General features: G+C 34.1%; 1 protein-coding gene and 1 long non-coding RNA gene across 8 annotated transcripts in view; one reads left to right on the top strand and one right to left on the bottom strand.

Moving 5' to 3' along the window:
* LOC107306151 (rho GTPase-activating protein 32-like) overlaps positions 1-16,646 on the bottom strand; it is a 670,538-nt gene that overhangs the window by 168,430 nt on the left and 485,462 nt on the right. The window lies entirely within an intron of this gene.
* Positions 1-16,646, top strand: part of LOC116652501 — a 659,218-nt gene that overhangs the window by 165,153 nt on the left and 477,419 nt on the right. Inside the window, exon 2 of the long non-coding RNA XR_004305591.1 lies at positions 1,337-1,341. This is a non-coding gene — a long non-coding RNA (uncharacterized LOC116652501). The remainder of the gene's footprint in view (positions 1-1,336; positions 1,342-16,646) is intronic.

The following is a 16,646-nucleotide window of genomic DNA, read 5'->3' on the forward strand; positions in this document are numbered from 1 at the left end:
TTCAGTCTTATGTTTGGAAAGCCATTTTGTGGAGAAAAATATTGGCAAAAAAAAAAAAAAAAAAGCAACTAGGTGCTGTATTTTGTTAAGTGATTGCTACATGAACCTATGGAAAATTACTCCAAAGTGGGACATTCTGTACATAAGCAACTCTTCATGATGTTTTTCATCTGTGTTGACTGTTTGAACTCTGTGTGTTTCATTTTTTGTTTGTTTGCATTTCCACTGTTGAACCCCTTAGAGCTGTTTTGGTAACACTCATTTGTCATGGTTCTGTAATTTTGTAATTTTGCTATCAGTATTCCACATCTTAACATCATGTAAAGCATGGATACTTTTATCGAATGTGCAGTCCACAGAAGAAGACTATGTATCCCAGAGAACATCATGGTCAGGGATAAGTCATGGGACCAGGACGTTATATAATCTTGTTCCCAGACTGGAGTGCTCTCTCTTTCGGACTCTCGGAGAGTGGGAAGCATTCCAGCCATGTCGCCTAGAGTTCACAGTAGGCCTCGCGGTTTTCGGGGACTCTGTTTCATTCGATTTATTAGACTCAATTATATTATATTGTGTTATCTTGTATTCTGATATCATATTTAGTAAAATAAGTTTTTCTTCCTTAGACTGCCGCTGTTTTTATCCCATTTCCCTTTTCCCCCTCCCTTCCGGGCCCTGGGGACCCTACGGGGTGGCTCCCCCCCTGTCACAGGCATAGGTAAATCTAAGTAACCCGTGACACTCATTCTAAGTCATTTATATTCTTCTGAAAATGGTAACTGATAGTTTCCTTGCATCTTCTTCATCAACTGATGTGGCTAGAAGCACAGGGGTAGGTCTTCATTTCTAAAATTTAAGTTTTCTTCATTGTCTGATCACTATTGGATGCACTGCACATAGAAGTGACACAGAAGAATAAAGTACAAGTGTGCAAATGAGGTACAAATTTATGTATCTGTTATTACAAGCTATAATACAGATGGCATTTATAGCTAAATAAATAACAGCAAAATAGCTGATAGCTAACGTGTCACTTTTAGTACATATCTACAATGTGTTGTTCTAGTAACAATGACAATTAACATTATTTTAACAAATTTATTATCAAATTGTCATATTTCATATATATCTCATTTCAGAAAGCCATGATAATGGCATAAATAAAAATAAGCATACAAAACAAACAAACAAAAAAGATAAAGTCCAAATTTGAGCAATTTCCTATTTTGGCATGCCATCTGTCTTAAGAAAATTGTAATTTGTTGTAATTAAATAATATCAAAATGAGAAATTAGATTTCAAATTTATAAAAGATCCTACCTTTCTACTAACTGAGCAAAGGTGGCAAAGAAAAATTATAAAGAGGAATTAAAATTCAATAACAGAATTTTCTCTTCTAATTTGCTTTTAAACCCTCCCATCTGTTCAACCAATAATCAGAACTGGTATAATTACCCAATCATTGTTCAGTATGTAATGTTCTTATTACAGTAAACAAAACACTGTGTTAACATTAATTGCTTTTTAATGCTGACTTTTGTGTAATGGTTACAAAACATCTAAACTAAAATTAACAACTTGGAAATTAATGTTCTGTCTACATCAGTCTTGTTCAGTCCTTCCACCTGGCACATCTATGGCTGTTTAGTCCCTCCTAGTAACATTTAATAAATCTTTATCTATTTGTTTGAGGGCTGATCTGAAAGTAATGCCTCCTATTTTATTATGTTTATGCATCATGTCAAAGACAGATGTTGGTGGGTATGGTAGCAGAGGTTAAACCTTCCCATCAGTATGCCATTACATTTTGCTGCCATGTGACAAATGGCAAAAGCAAAGGGAAGGAATTCTGGCAAAATGGTGTCTGTCAGGGAAGTGTGTATGAAGCAAAGGTGTGTCAATGAATTCCTCCATGAAGAAAAATGGCACTCATTGACATCCATTAATGCTTACTGAATGTTTATTGAGACCAACCAGTGGATGTGAGCACAGGGAGGTGGTGGGTGATGCATTTCAGCAGCAGCAGAAGTGGCAGTTGGCATACCTCAGCTGGTGTAGAATATTTTTTTGCCCAGCATGCAGGTTCTTCTACATTACTGGCAAAACCACATAGCCAATGGTGATGACTGTGTTGACAATTAGTATTCTTTAGCTGAGAATTTGCTCTATAAAGCAACGTTCTTGTACATTTTTCCTTCCTTCCTTCCTTCCTTCCTTCCTTCCTTCCTTCCTTCCTTCCTTCCTTCCTTCCTTCCTTCCTTCTTCCTTCCTTCCTTCCTTCCTTCCTTCCTTCCTTCCTTCCTTCCTTCCTTCCTTCCTTTCTTCCTTCCTTCCTTTTCTTTACTTCCCTTACGTTAAACTAATTTAAAATTACAATTGCTAACAAAATCTAAGCTGGAAACAAAATAGGTAAAAAGAATCTAATACATTACTATTTACTAATTTCCATTTTTCCTAAGAATACTGGTTAATGATGTGACCTGTTCTGCAAAGTACTTATTCAAGTTAGTAATTCAGTGGTGCTTTGGTAGTTTATAGGCCAGATATATTTTGCACTGAAATGAAAATATGGTCCACTGATTTTTTTCTAGATGGCGTTATCTTCTAAAATAGAAACAAAACCTAGGTGACATAAATCTCTGCATTAATCTATGGAAAGTGAAAGCAAGTCTTAATTTCATGTTTCAGAAATATTTATTTAATCTTATCTTTTATGAATTTTCTGTAAATGACAGTTATTTTTAGATATGTTTGACCAGTACAAGTTTTCGAAAAAAAAAATAAAATTTATAGTTGCTTAAAGTATCGTTCCAGGGTTGGCTTCCTTGTTATTGAAGCATTACCACAGTTTCCAGTTTAACCCTATGCTGTTGCTGCATATAGCAAATCACTGATTTTCCCTGAAAATTTTAAAATAGAAAAACTAAATCTAGCATTTTCCTAGGCTTTTTGATTACGTGTCCACCCCACTGGACAAACACAAAATACTCTGTTCATATTTTGATATTGCTCCCGAGGATCTGTCTCCTTTGTCCATTTTTCCCAGTCAGATTCAAACACATGACAATGTTTCTGTGAACCTAAACCTGAGTTTCACTTCCTAAGGACTGATGGGAAGGAGGTGCTTTCGGAGGAGATCTTCACTGGGCTGTGGGAGTGCTGCAATATTTTGATGTAATCATAATAGAAGGCAATCAAGAATACTGGAGTCACTGCAGCTCCATTCCTAGTTCAGCAATCAACAATACAAGTTATACATAACAAAACCCAGCATTACTTTTGAGCAGTAGAACATATTACATATGTGTGATTCTAGGGAATATATGCTCCTACTCAAACATTCTCATGAATTCTCACGCTTAGTTAGGAAAAGTTACATTGTGTTAGGTCTCAGAATGACAATGTATTGCTTTAGGTAGTGGCTTGATAATGATAGCTTTTGTTGGGATTGGTTACCCTTTCAGCACAAATAGCACAATTCAGACTAATATTGCTTTGCTACACAGTGAGAAAAAATGGTGTCATAAATCAGATTTTTCCTTAAAATATATCTCTTTGATTCACTCAGATGAAAAGAACAAATAAGTTTTTGTTCAGCTTTAAACTTCAACAGGAATTTAGCACAGTAAGCAAAGCTGAGTTTTATCACACAGCATCCTGATTACAGGAATTATCACTATTCAAAATTAATGCAGTACCTAGTCAATAGATGTCAAAAGCATAACTGATAGATATAAAATTAAAATCACTATAGGAAATCACAGAATGAATATTCTCAAGAATTAATCTTCAATCCAGTACAACCCAGTGTTTCCATCATGGGTCTGAAAAAAATATAAACAATTCCCACTAATGTTTGCAGTCAACCTCAAGTTGGTGTAGTGATAGATAATAATAAGGGTCATTTTTGAAGTGAAACAAATTATTTTTGAGTCACAGTCAAAGAGAAATAATTGTCTCTGTCAGCAACCATTTATTCTAAAGTTAGATGAAAAGGCATAAATATGGATGGACAAAAGAATATTGAATGGGAATTATATCCCTGGGAAGAAGCAATGACCTTGACAAAGATTAGTGTTTGGCCATGCCACAGAACTATCTAACCATTAATTTCCAAAAGTATTAAAAAATTCAGGAACTAAAATTAAATGTAGACAAATTCAAAAGGGAAGAAAGACATATTTTTAAGTGATTAACCTTTTGAAAATCCTCCCTGGAGAAGTGGTGGAGGCACCTTCATAAAAGTTTTTGGGCTAAGACTGTCTTTATATAATCTGTACTTATTCATCTGAAAATGTATTGGATTCAGTGAACATATTGCAAGGTGAAATTTTATAGTTGATATTATATAGGAACTTCAAATAGAAGTTCATTAAGGTTCATTTTAGTCTTAAAATTTTGAAATAGGAAAAAAAGAATGTAGGGTCTCACATTATAATCTGTACTTTGAAAGCCTGACAAATCTGCTTTTCTTGTGAAAAGCAAGTTTTAAATCTTGAATGGTTCCTCTCTTCCCTCCTCCCTCCACCCCCTTATCTCCCACCCCCCAAAATACAGGTTCTATTTTACAAGCTTTTTGTAAATTATCCAGAATATAAGTGAATGCTATTTTAGACAATTATCATATTTTTCTTGTTAGTCTTCTAGAAACACAGTTTGTTTTCAGAAAGTATTTTTGTTGATCCTTTCCAAGCATTTTCTATTATGCAAGTCTCCCATTTTCTAATTAAGTTGTGTCCACTCCTAGAGAGCAGCCACTGGGAGTATGTAAAGGTTCTTTATTCGGATGGTAATACAGGAAGACTTACAGTTAATATAGATGACTTTGCAGAGTGCAGTTTGTGATGATATGTTAATACAGCTAGCTATTCTTTAGTGCTATACAAAAGGAGATGGATCTTTGCCCCCCTTTTTTTCTCCTGTAATATTCTTTCTTTTTTCAGTTCAATTTGATATTTGTTACCTAGGATTTTTTTTTAAACATGAATTTCTTATTTACACAGAATCCATTTTGACCTTTGTTAGAAAACAACAAACAAACAAGCAAACAAAAAAACCCTCCCTGTCAAAAATATGCAGTTTTGTTATGTTTATTTTACACATTCTTCTTTTCCTTTCTGCATCTCATTCCAGAAGAAAAACAAGACCAAGGCATCCTGGGTAAAAAAATTAATTAACTAATTAATTAAGAAATTTTAAAAAACTTAATTAAAGGATGACATTCTGACTACATTGAAGTCATTTTTTGTGTATTGTTTTGAAAGTAATGCCTCCTATTTATTTCCATGAAAACAAAAACAGATACAAAATGAAGAAGAACGCTGTTTGATAGAGAATATACTATATACTTGTATATAGTGAATATACAAGGAGACCAGAAAATAAAAAATCCCAGATTGGGTATGTAAATTAATCAGCAAATAAATTATAATTTCATATCTAAATTAATTCATTTACATGACATGTATGGAATTTTTATGTTTTGATATATTAATACTGAAATGCTTAGGATCGGGAGTGTTACATGTTTACCAAGGGAAGTAGTTTCCTATAAGACTGTTAGTCCAAATCTGAGCAAATATTAATATAACAGCAGTATAAATTCTCAGAAATGATGATTGACAGTATCATTAGTTACAAGCCTATCAAGATGATCCCAATACATTTAGAAGAGAAGAGAAAACCACTTAGAACAATTACAGTATGAAAGACAACAGTGAATGAGTTGTCAGAAACAACTGGAGAGAAAGGCTGACAGAGTGAAGGACTTCAGAATTCTCAGTAGGATTTGGCCACAAAGCAGTAAACCTTAGGGAAAGGTGAATAGATGTGTACAAGCAAGGCTTCTGTTTGCATGAGTGCTTTGAAAGACCCAAATCCTTTGTTTTGCATTAACTGTTATTTCCTTTAGGAAACTGCACTGTCAATAGATCTCATGACTGTTTCTCAAGGGAAAAAGAATTGCTGCACTGCTGCTAAGGCAGGCTTACATGGCTGCAGGACTTAGCCCCGCTATTACTCTGGCATTAGATGTTCAGAAAACCAGCCTAGGAAGCAGTTGTTTTGCAGCTTAGCTTAGCTCTAGGTGATGACATGGGGCATAAGATCAGAAAAATGGCAGCTCCTAAAGAAACAACATGCAAACGACATTCCCTGTTTCAACCACTTAACAGGCTTTTTATTATTTTAAAACAAGATGCCTATGCAAAACTATTTTCAGAAGATCTCAAGGATTTGTCGGTGTTCATTAAAGTGCTTTAACTAGAAAAGCATATGTTAACTAGAACTATTTGGTAATTTGAAAGTGTAACTTGAATACTATCCTTTGATTAAGTACAATAGATTCGTTAGATAATTGCCTATGTAAGGTGCATCTGTATTTTGTAAGTGTTATTGATGCTGTGCAGTTATTGAACTCCTTTGCTTTGATTTAGTGCTCGTCTTGAAACCAGCCAAGTCTATTTCAAGAGAAAATATCTTGTGAACAATGATCAAAGTGTAAATTTATGCAAATTCAATGCTTCACCTTAATTACCTTGATGGCACTTGTCAGCAGCCTTTTCCATGCTTTCACTGATTAGCAAGCTATCACAAATAATTATTATTTCATCTGCAATTACAATGATGCTGTGTATTGGCTTATTGCCCAGCCACTGTATTGCATCCCGCCTCTCAGTCTGCTCTTCTGGAGTTATGCCACACTGCACATCATGAATTAGCAAAAATTCTATTCAATAACTCACCGTAAACTTCTGAAATGTATTATTCTATAAGTCAGATTCTCTCTAAACTTGTACAAATAGGATTTCTACACTAATCTGTTAAAGATTTTCTTGGTTTGAGTGTGAGGGCTCTGTTCTCTGTGCTCATTTTGCATTACCTCCACTTTGTTTTAAAAAAAATATAGATATTTATCTTCTTCCCTCCCTTTTTTTCCCCTGGAAGTAATTTGTCAATAAATCAAATGCTACTACTCTTGGCAAAAGAAATATGAATTTTAGAAGTCGTCTTGGCAAGATTACCAAATTGATTTCAGACAGCACAATATTATGGTTTCCAAGGGGGCTCTATGGGAATGAAAAGGATGTGGCACTGTAACATTCAAGGTTTTGAATAAACCTCAGTACCAAGTGCAAGCAAGGAGTGACTCGAGACATTAAAAAGTACCCATTTGTTCCTTCTTCCAGTTAAGCAATGAAGAAAAACTAACATAACCTTGCTCTGCCCGAGTTATGAATAAACAGTTTATTTGCCATTATGCTGGATATGTCTGCATATTGTCAGAAGGGCATGAAGACTGTTGGGAACCTGGCTAGCTATTTTTCTTTATGAATGCCTATACTTCATTGGCAAGCAAAATGAAAGTAAATATAAAATAAAAAAACAATTAAATAGTACCATATGGTCAAATATGCCACCTCTTATAGAAGGCATAAAAAAGAACAAATATTGCTAGAGAAGCCTGAAGCAGTGTTTCCACACATTAACTCAAAACCAGTGTTTATTGACTCTTCAAGGTCAGAGAGAAAACACCTGAAACATAAGTAAATGCTGTAGCTGCTGCAAAAAACCTTTTTTAGAAATGGAAAAAGGAAAAAATAAAAAATAAAAAAAAAATAAAAATGAGGATGATACAGAGAATACAGAGAAACTGGAGTTAATAGTAGCTGTAAAACATAAATACAACTTTCTACAAATGAGAAGATAAATTTTTAAGTAGTCCCTGAAACATGAAACAGGGACTCAAGTAGTGCCGTGGAACTGCTAATTTTATAATGACCAAAGGAAATACTTTAATTAATCTGTCATAAATTAAGGGGAAAAACGTCCTCCCAACTTAAACAGAAACATTTGCAAAATATTAAAACACAGTGCTTAGTATTGCATATTTTGTAATTATAATTCAGAGTACCAAAATAACAAAATCACAACAAAAGTCTGAAAAAGCAGCACAACTTTCATTCATTGAATTTGCAGATGGGAAGCTGATAGAAACATGCAAATCCATCTATTTGGACTAATGAAGAAGTGATAGGGTATTTTCAACAGATATCTAAAAGGAGACAGCTTCCTGATCAGATTCAGAACTGAACTAGGAAAGCAAGTTTGCTGGTTGTGCTGAAAGCTACTTCATTGTTTGCCGCAAAACAGATATTAATAGGAATCTTAAGTCAAATGATCAGTTCTGATGAAAATTTCAAATTTGAAAACAGGAAGATAGTGTTTGAAAATCAGCTGCATAAGTGTACTACCTAAGTGTCCTACATAAGTGTAACATATGCATTGACAGAATCTAATGGGCTTAAGAGAGCTGTGCAGCTAGAATATAGATACATTAAAACAAACTATCAACAAGTAAACAACAGCAAAAACAAACCACCAAGCACGATTAAAAAGAAACACCTGATGTGTACAATACCCAGTATTGTAGATACTTAGATATCAACATCTTAAACTACTTTGTGTTGGATCTCTTCCCCAACTTTTGTCAAAATCTGTAGTAAGCCAAATTCTAATAGGTGGGTGTCAGTTGCCCATTTAGTCTACTATTTTGAAGGACTCAAAGCAAATAGGAAGACCATTACTGTTATGTAATTAGGAAAATAAATAAATAAATAAATAAAATAAAAAAAGAAACACAGAAGAGAGAAGAGCAAAAAGAAATAATACAACAGCATCTGAAAATTCCTGTTTGTGGCAGGGTGATGTCCTTTTAAATGATCAGATTTTAGGAAACCACCAGCTATTCTACACCTATACTCAGAATAGAAGGAAAAGGTAGCAAAGCAAATATTGTGCTACGACATAAACTGCTGCCGCATTATAAACTGAAGACAGTAATAAGTAAGGATTACCATCCCAAATGTGTTTCACTGCCTCATCATGGCAAAACCATCTCCAACTGTTATTTGAAGAACTTTCTTCTACATATTAGAAACACCCTGGAGTCACACCAGAACATGGATATTCACGGAACTACAGATGTAAAAAATAAAAACTTGAAATCCGTTTCCTTTTCTGCTACTGGGTAAAAATGACAGGACCTACCACTCACTGGTGGGCAGTGGTATCCTTTCTATTATTAAAATGTTCACGAATTAGTGAGCTGAAGTAGAATATGCCGGTACTTACAATTTGTTTTGCATATCAGAAGACATAGCTATGCAGGTTTTTAATCTTTTACATCAGTAATTTTAATTCATATTATAGAACTGTTAAAGTTTGAAGTAGAAAAGAATTTCATAATCTGATTAAGTTTATATTTAAATGCATTAATGAGGTTATTTTCTGGGTTGGAAAATATTCCTCAAACTACCAGAAAACAGGTAGGAAGTTATTTCAACTATTTTTGCTTCTGATATGATATCTTACCTCTTCACTGTCACATGTTGTAGATTGCCATAAGGTAAACATGAGAGTGTTGCGTATTACTGCGATGCGCAAAACATGTTTTGCATACCCAACTGAAGCTTTGTTATCACCCTTGTCAAACTAAAATATTTGCAACTCAGGTGTTGCATGTGAGTGATTTTAGATGCCATGGAATGAGAAGCACGCTGCTAAATTGTTTTCCCCATTAGACCTGATTTCCAAACCATCACTACTGACGTTTCCTGTAATCTGCAGTAGTTTACTTGTGGAGAAAGATTTTTTATTAATAAGACAGTGCAAATCAGTGCTGAAGGTACTGACAATATAACAATTTGTATACAATAAGCTTGAATGAGCAATTGCTAATGGAATAATTTATTCTGGAAAAACAATGCTCCTGACTAAACCTATTTCAGAAAAATCACCTCACCAAATATTTTTTCAACCATTATTTTCTTAATATCCAGGTACAGAAATGCTACGCTATCATTATAAACATAGGTGTTAATGTAGCCACTCTGTCACATATTTGTACTGATTGGTTTTTATCTTTGATTTACTAGTAACTTGACATGGCACTACATAAATCAGTTTTATATTCTTTATGCTTCACCTTTACCTGAAAACAGAACTAGCAACTTACTGTATGTGAATTTACTATTTGCATCTGTATTTGACCTATTGCCTTTATCTTCCCTCGGTGCTTGAAATCAGAATTTTTCTTATATATTACTTTCTGCCTAAATTTAACTCTCCGGTATGATTTAATTCATTTCACTTTAAAGAAAGAAACATAAGAATTTTAAGTGGATAAGTGGTGTAAGCATGCTGCAGTGATACAATGGTAAAAAAAAAACAAAACAAAACAAAAAAAACCCAAACATCTGCATCTGAAAACAAAATCAAGACCTGCCTGTCCACGAACATAAAGCTCTGTCCTTCTCTTGCTTTATCACATGACCTCAAGATTCAGTAAGACGCATTCATTAACTTCTGTTAACTCATCCCTCTTCTTCATTGGCTACTTTAAAAATAATTTCTGAGAACAATGTTTGACTTACACAGTTCATTAAAAAATTAATATTTCCCTCATACTCCCTTCAGAGACTACAAGACTACATCTGATTTATGACATTAGTTTGGAGATGACTGTAGAATACCACAGAAATCACTGGAACCTTTCAGCTCCACAAAATCAAGTCTAAATTTAAGCCTTTGAGCCAAAGGTGATAAAGTACTGATCATCCCCTTTTCCCTTCAGTTTCAGACATTCCAGTTGAAGTTTCAGATCAGCTCTAAAGGGTTCTAATTTTTCCTAATCTATAGTTGAAGCTGGTTGGGCAGATTCTGTGTGTTCTCCTGCAAGCTACTGTTTGCCTAGAAAAAACAAATAAAATGTATTTGTGCAACTGATGTAAAGAGTTAGGAAAAAACAAACCAAACCAACCAACAAGAAAACAAACAGAAAAAACCACTACGGCCAACAGAATTATAAAACAAATATTCAGAAAATATTGTTTGTTTCAGACATATATTGGCTGCAACATGATCAACACTGAATCTGAATTTCTATTAGCCCTTCCTTTGCTGTACTATCACAAATACACCTTCTAGCACAGGTGCCTTGTGATGATAGCTATATTCAAGTTCAGAGTGGTTCTTAACAAAAGCCGTGGACTTGAGCAAATGTTTTCTTCTGAATACTAAATATCTTCTGAGATTACGTCCATGAAACTGTATCAGAATGTCTTCTCTTAGCAGCACAGACATTAGAGAATCTCAAGGATCTGTTTCTAAAGGGATTAAAGAGTGTATATGGCATCCCAGAAAAAATCACCATGGAAACAGTTTACGAGATTTCTCTTAAATACTTAGAAAATCAAAATGTGGCTAAATGTAGAATGACTTTGCCATGTGATTCATAGCAGAACACCTGATCATTTCACAGGTGGTAGTTTTGTCTTTGAAGGCATGAATGCAATCTGCAAGGAGATAGTAATCTATACTCTGGCTTGGGCAGAATCCAGAAAGTTTATATATGTGATTTTATAGATTATTTCCTCAATCCATCAATTTCACTGATGTGGCAATCTCAGAAGCAATTACCTGTAATACACTAATTAATATAACAATAAGTAGTTTGCTCTGGGCTTACCAAATTATGTTTCTAAATAGGTAATCTTGCACTACAGGGCCCCATTTCAAAGACTTCCAGTGTTTACATTTTCATTTCAGAAGCTGAACTGAAAGAAGAGTAGCTCTTTCACTTCCACAGGAATGTTTGAGAAAAATAGTGTATCTTCTGTCTCCTTAACTGTAAGAAGCCCCTTAAATGTGAGTCTGGAAAGCCTTATTTTTAGGAAATAAAGAAGAAAAAAGAGAATATAGTATGTGTCAAAGCCCTGTATTAGATAAGAATCCTGTGTTTCATTTTCATTATTTTCTTAAGTTATTTGACCACCTATTAAATAAAAACCTCATACTTTGAAGAAGAATAAAGCAGATTTTGCAGGTAATGTGAAACAGTAGTTGTCTGGACTGCTTCATCTTTACAAGTTCTTTGCATTGGTGAAGGAAGAGGAGTACCTCTTAACCAGATTTCCCAGGGCTACACAGAGAAACCCAAGCAACTGGTTTCTATGACCAGCTGTCACCCTGACAGCCAAACACTATCATTATAGGAATTTAAATTCAAAACAAGCAAAACTAATTAATCAAATGTTCAACCAAATAAATGAGTCTTGCATTCTACCCTGAATTCATTCAAATTAATCAATGATTAGAGCTACAACAAAGCATAAACTATTCTAATCCATCACCAGGTGCTTGACAGTTAATAGGGAATTCCTTAATAATGTTGTTTTCAAATTCCCATTCCTACGCATGTGGTGCAGTAGGCATTCAAAACAATTTATGCAGTAATCTGTCTGAGGACTAATTTATGAAAGATACTTTTGAATAGTTTATTTTATTACCCTCTCAATTTTAACCTGGCTTCCTACAAGAAGAAAGCTTTATGTCATCAGGAGCTGTGCTTCAGGGGAAGACAGGAGAAACTTGACACATCTTTGGGTAGACTACCTGATGAACTTGACATTATCTAAATCAATTCATCATAATCTTCACAGTGGGATTTATACTAAGAAGCATTTAGTGGAATAGGCAACCAAACTGACAAAAGATACCTCCTACTCTGAGGGAGACATACTGTGAAAACTCACACTATGTTAAACAATTCACTAACTTCACATGGGGAGCAGGCTTTTAGATGCTCCAGACACAGAATAATCTTTGTTTGAAGCTCATAATCCAAATATAGGAGTCTGAATTTAAATAATTCTCATACTCATGAGAGCACTTCCACTTATTTTTTTGTGGAATATTATCTTATTTCACGGAACCTGGTACAGAATGGCCCCTGAACTCTGGAAATCAGTTGGTCCCAATTGTTGATGTATGGCCTGAAGCTGTTCTTTGTATATAACTTTCAGAGCAAACTGGGCTGCAATCTACAGGACTTTGTGCATGTCTTACTTGCTAGTCTTGTGAAAAAATGTCATGAGCATCCAATGATCTCTTACTGTCTCTTAACATTTGACTTTGTGGCGAAAAGCTTGATAAAGAAGCTAAGTAAATGTATGATGGGAAGTAATTTATTTGGCTCTAGAAAATCTCACCTGATTCTTGTACTGATATACAAGACAAACAGAAGGCAGAAAGTTTCAGTTTATATGCTGCAGTTTGGAAGTGACCACTCCTACGGAAACCTGAAAATCTCTTTGACATGTGTCTGTGTTGAAAGGAAATTTGTGGCATGCTAACTACTATAACTATTAAAAGAAATCTTTAAAACATACTGCATCTGTAGTCATTCTTTTCTTCAGTAAAACAACTAGTAAAGCAGCTATTTAATGAAGTTTAAAAGACATCAAGTGATACATTCAAAGAATGTAGTAAAAACTACTTTAATACCAGTATCTTTCTACCACTGGAACATTGGTCAGATTATGGCATTTTATTAGACAAAAATAAATACATAAAGATGAACAGATACAGTAGATGTTAAGTTTATCTTCCTTTATTTATGATGGAGAACTATTTAAGGATTAATGCAAATGTAGAAAATATCAGACATCTCAGAAATTCACCTTTCAAATGATCATCTTTACAGAGAAATAATTACAATCTATGTAGATACTCTGAGTAATTAATGTATTTTATTTATTTACATGGAAAATACAACAGATAAAAAGCACAATAACACTATTTGACAGAGCAAATCTTGTCTACAAAAAAAAAAAAAAAAGCTTTCAACATAGTGACCACCATTAACTATGTATTTTTGCTTATGATATAGATGAGCTTACACGCTCCTCTTATAAAAATCTGCACAGTCATCCAGAATGTCTTTAACGTTACGATTGCCACTGCTGAAACACAGCACCTCCACCTCACTGTGCTCACATACACTATATTCACCAAGCATCAATGAATGGCAATGGCTGCCTTTTTTTTTTTTTTTTTTTTTTTTTTTTTTTTTTGCATGGGGGAAAACAGTGACACATCTTTGCTTTGTATACACTTGTCAGACCCCCTCTGCTACTATCTATCATGCAGCAAAAAATATTATAAGGAAATACTGGCAGAAAGCTTCAACCTTGGCTGCCATACTACCAACTTTATCTTCTGACTTTGTGGGCTAATATGTTAAAATAGAAAGCATTATTACAAAAGATATTCTGGAAGTAAAAATGGAAATCAATGAAGGCCAGAGCATGAATTCAACACCAGAGGTTTCTCTGAGTAGAAGGACAAGAAAAGAGCTTATGAGTTCATAAAACACTCTTTAAGAAACTGTTTCCCTGAAGAAGAAATGACACACTAACAATGTAAACATATTCTTATCTGTAGTCAGGCACACAGCACCAGCAATCATAGTGTTACAATATTTCACAGCAATTTTTAGATCTCTACTTCATTTTTTGCATTTAAGATCAGAGATGAATGACAGCTTTGGTAAGAATTATTTGACTTCTAGGAAGCTGACATCAGCTTTCCACTATTAAGATCAAGCTACCAAATAGGAATGATTATCTTCAGAAGACCTCGTGTGAAAGTACACTGATATCATTTTGGCTTTAAGTGGCCCAATATTTCTTGTAAGAAAATTAAAAAAAGAAAAAAAAAGAAAAAGAAAAAAAAAAAGAAAATGCTGTAATAGTTTGCATTTACGAGCCAACAAAGTTGTTTTCTCAAAGGGAAAAGAAGACAGAACGACACTGAAAAATAAATTCCTTTAATCCTTAGAAGTTCTTATTGCCAGGGCAAATCATAATGGTTGATCAGATGGGAGAATCTTATTTCCTTCCCTCATTAGTTATTAGATTTAAAAATAAAAATTGTTCTTATGTTCAAATTTGGTGTTTTTTTGTTTGTTTGTTTGTTTGTTTGTTTGTTTGTTTTTTCTTTTTTTTTCCACAGCAAGAAAATTTACTTTGAAAATACATAGGAAAGGAATACATGAGCAATTTAGATCTCCATGAAAACACTCACAATGAGAGTTCTCAGAAAATTGCCAAGGACAATAGTAATGTTAATTTGTCAGTGCCAAATGACTGCACCAGTTATTTATGGCCTTAAGCTTCTACTTTAACCCCAAGTTGCTGAAGAATTTTGGAATGAGACAATCAAGCAACTTCTTGTATTTGTTAACAAGGACATTTATACTGCTGCAGTAAAACCTTAAATGACAAGGCTATGCATTATTTTGTCATGCCAAATATGTAAGAGAAACAGAGAGAAGGAAAATCCTTCCATATGAATCTTAAGGGAAAGCTAATAAACTACCAGAGCTAAAATTATGTTGTTTGTATGGATAATAAATAAAACTAAATACAAAACCATTAACGACTTCTATGATAACATCCTATAAAAATTCCTGGTTTTGAGGCTGATGGTCACAAATGAAGAAAATTCACATCCATATATACTTGTGAACACATTTCTTATTATACATATGCACTATGCATATGCACACACATTATTACTTCATATGCATACTTACATTTATGCACAGATTGGGCCACATATTTCATTATACTGTGAGGAAAATAAAGGTCTTAGGAACTTCTCCATACTGTCTTTTTAGAACTTTTACATCTGAGGCAGTAGTGCTCTGTTTGCATTTAGTACAGAGGTGTTGTGGTGCCTGAATTAATTTTTTTAGTCCCAGCAGAAAAAAAGTGTGAGCAGTTCTGCTTGTTCTGCATACCAGTTTACCAGTTTCATGAATCATTGATTTGTTTTCACTGGGTCTGCTAGTGTATGAAAAGAATATATGGTATCTAGAGGAATACTTCATAAAAGTTTAATTTTTAGTGATCCACTGGGGTACTTCACAACTGTTTTCTATTACCATTCATAAAATTAATCTTGCCCTTTGAAAGATTAATATTAATGAAATCTCATTGGAACTTACTACAATAGTTAATATGGAACACAGGCAGGTCTTTATAAAGAGAAGGCCAGCTTGCTTTCAGCCCCACATAAGTGATATCAAGCTACCTCTTATGTCTTACCAGCATAACCTGGCACAAGTATTCAGACACTGTAAACCAAAGTTACTTTTGGAAGCAGTAAATACTGCACCGTCTTGTTGTCACAACACTCTGTAGCAGGCAGAACCTACAAAGCTGAAGAAGTGGTAGAAGAAAACAAAAAAGAATACTTCAGAGATTAACTTAATAAACATTGTCATATGGAGATGAACTCTTTCAAGCAGTCTGAGCAAGTATAACAAATCATGTTATAAACAATAATGCTTCACGTATGTTTTTTCTGAGATGTAGTCTACGAATGCCGTATAACCAGGAAACTTTTCTCATTATAAACTGTATGATATGAAAAGAGATAAGTCACTGCTTGAACTGCACAGCGAATTAAGTCTGAGAATTACTGCCTCAAATTCTCATTTTAACAGGTAGGAGAATATAATTCTGAATGAATAAACAACTTAGATTATCTGTCACCTATTTATGATAATAGTCTTTTCAACTTTGCCATCAGGAAAATGAAGTTTTTCTTAGAATGTTTGTTTCTATTTTTACCTTTCCTCCTGTTAAGGGTACATGCTGCTGTTTTGGAGAAGACGGACAAGAACCAATTTTTATTTGATAACACAAACAAGTCAATATCAAACTAATCTGAAAGGAATATCCTGCTACCCAAAGTCAGTTTAAGAAAATGTATTCCCAGGGTTCCTTAAATTCATAACA

Source organism: Coturnix japonica, chromosome 1 (assembly GCF_001577835.2).
Source record: "Coturnix japonica isolate 7356 chromosome 1, Coturnix japonica 2.1, whole genome shotgun sequence".
Classification (NCBI taxonomy): domain Eukaryota; kingdom Metazoa; phylum Chordata; class Aves; order Galliformes; family Phasianidae; genus Coturnix; species Coturnix japonica.